The following is a 3,056-nucleotide window of genomic DNA, read 5'->3' as shown; positions in this document are numbered from 1 at the left end:
TCTTGCTGGGATCCTATGACCCCAGCTGACTTCCTGCCCTTTGGGCAGGGGGGCTGGACTCGATGATCTTCTGAGGTCCCTTCCAGCCCTAATGTGTATGGAATCTATGAAATTTTCCGTGGCCATAAGCATTGGCAGAGAGTCTTGTAGGTGATATATCCAGAAGCTGCAGGTTGGAGACTAGTGGCCAGAAGCCCCAGCTATGCTTAGGACCCTGGTATTTTAGGTGCTGTATAGACAAAGTGTCAGAAGAAAAACATAGGCACAAAGGGGTGAAGTGACTTGCTCTAGGTCAGAAGAGGTCAGTAGCAGAGATACGTAGAAATCTCAGGTGTCCTGAAAACCCTTCACTTCTACTGAACAACTCTGCCTCTCAAACATCACTCCTGCTTTTCTGCTCAAATTTTCTGCTTCATGTAGAAAAAACCGATATTCAATGCATGCACAATCCTAGCCATTTTTTAACCCATATACAATCTTTTTTTTCACTATCTTTGCTTTAAAAAGCTGGAAATGAAAGGCAGAAATATCTAGGGAGTATTAACTCCCTAGTACTAACTCAATGTCAGAGAGAGAAACACAAGTCAAACACCGGGGCAAACTTCAGTCACTTGCACACTGTTTGCTCACCATATAATAGTTTTTCATTGGGATTTCTTTGGGAAGTCTGAACAAGAATGAAATGCAGGCAATGCTACTCACATAGAAGGCAAGATAGATTTGCACCTTACACACTAACCCAGGACAGAGAGACTGACAAACAGGTGCAGCACAATGTTTTGTGGGCTGAAGCTCACTTCATCAGATGCTGTCAGTGTCTCAGAGCTACTCACGAAAGGCAAGTGACAAACTTTCTGCTCTGATAAGGGCAAGGTGTGGGACACAATGTGTGATGGGGACCCTGAAGCTGGGGGAAGCTCCAAAATCATCCTTGCAGGGAATGCCAGATACAGAGGGATCCATGCCTTCAGCGCACACGATTCTCTCTGTGAAATCAAAATGTAGGTGTCTCCCCATGGAAAAGCTATTCACCCAAGGGCACAATTAGACTATGGAGCGCCTTACCACAGGACACTGTTGATATTAAGCAGGTTTGAAGAGGCCTTGGCTATTTAGGTTGCTAACTGCCTTTCTGGAGTTGCATAGCTTAAGACCAACAGAACACTTTGAAAGGGAAGTAAATCCCCCATGATTTTAGCTGAGCTTGAACTTGTAGGGGTCGTCTTTTCAGGGGACAGATGTTCCTACATCTGCACCCTGAAGCATCAGGCACTGGCCTCTCTCACTGAGAGGAGACTGAGTTATAAACAGACCTTGGGTCTGGTTACACCAATGCTCCACAGCATCATATTCTCCGTTTCAAGAAGAATCTGCTGAAAGGGAGATTACCTCTTAAACCTCCCTTCCTTTGAAGACTGAGGGAGAAAAATGTCATGAGCCATTGTTTCCCTGTCCTCCATTGTGTGGGTAATGAAAAGATAAACAGCTGTTTGGTTGTGCTGGTAAAATTTGCAAGGCTGCAACATCTGTTACTAATGTGTGCCATAAAAGAAGACAGGATGCGTGTGACATGGCCCAGCTGACATTGCGGGGACAAATATACCCGTGCATTAATGCTAACGGGGATTGTATTTGAGATGCGCACGTGCATGCTCAGGCCCCCCTCTGCCCCTGCTGCACACATCACTTGATCCTGAATTAGAACTCAGAAAAGGAGACTCAGCAACCTTTTGCTGGAAACAGATCGATATGGCAGCTTGGAATAGCCCAGCAGGGCTGAAGATGCATTCACTAGGGGTCATGCAGACAAGAACAAGCACCTGGGACTAATTGCACTAAATAAATGAGCAATTAAGGATATTACAGGAAGACTAAAACATCCCAGACCTCTCTCTGACCCTCTTGTTATTACCATGGAAACAGCCACCCACCCCGGCAGAGGCAAGGCCGTCAGGTTTGTCTTTGCTTCTGTCAGTCAAGTTGTGTTCCTATTCATAAAGAGACAAGGGGGATTTCATTGGGCTGGACAGAAAGAAGGGAAAACCTATGCTTAAATCTCTTTGACTTTGACAGAAGCTGGGAAGCGAAAGAGAGACCCCAGGTCACAGGGGCATGACAGGGTGTTTGTGCCATCTGTGCGCTGTGAAGAAAGCAGAGACTTAAGTGCTATTGTCCCACAAGGATCCAAGCCACAGATGGAGCAAGCAGTCTTCCCAGAGTTGTTCTGAAGTGGCTGGGCTTATCAGTTTTGAAGATGCTGCTGCAGCTAATCATGGTAACGTAATGCGCACAACTAGCCCCGTGCCCAAATACGCACCGATCACTGTGAGCACATGGGTCTAGCCCCAGTTTAGCGATCAGTGCCCAACATTTGGCACTGGCATGCTGAGTCCTTTCTCCACACAACAGGGACAGCCTTACCAGCCCTGACCTGGAGGAACACTGGTAGCGGCTTGATTGGGATACAAGAACACCTCCCCTGCAGGTGTTGCAAACCATCAGTCAATTCAAAGAGGCCATGCCTGCAGCCACTGCCAAGGACAAAGTAAACCCAAAGCCCAGGCATGCAAGTGAGTAACCTAATTTTCTGACAAGGAAAAGTCTCTTCTTCCTGCTGCCACGCTGGTGGATCTGCCTGGGAGAGGATGCAGCACCGTCCAACACTTACTGTAATGCTCCGGCTCAAATGGAAATGCTATTAGAGCCCCTCTCCAAAGGGGCTGAGCCCTGAGTGCAGAGAGTAATAAATATAACATGAACACCAGTGCGAAGCCATTGATTCAAAACCATCCACGCACGCTGGGTTCATTTGTGCTCTTTAATGGATTGTTTTCTTCTCACAGTCACAGCTGCCTGATGCTCTCAGTGAGGCCGTTTTAATAATTAGGTCTGGGTTTTCAAAACATGCTGGCATTGAGGGAATTGCAGATGAATCACCAAATCAGCATTTACTTGACAAAAGAACCAGAGACAGGGTGGGGGAAAAGAGGTTTGGGTTTTTTTCTCTTTACACAGACTCCTGAAGTTTCTCCCTCCCCCTAAACCCTAGGATGGAG

Source organism: Crocodylus porosus, unplaced genomic scaffold (genome assembly GCF_001723895.1).
Source record: "Crocodylus porosus isolate Cpor-Errol unplaced genomic scaffold, CroPor_comp1, whole genome shotgun sequence".
NCBI lineage: Eukaryota > Metazoa > Chordata > Crocodylia > Crocodylidae > Crocodylus > Crocodylus porosus.
Note: the sequence above shows the minus strand (reverse complement) of the source record.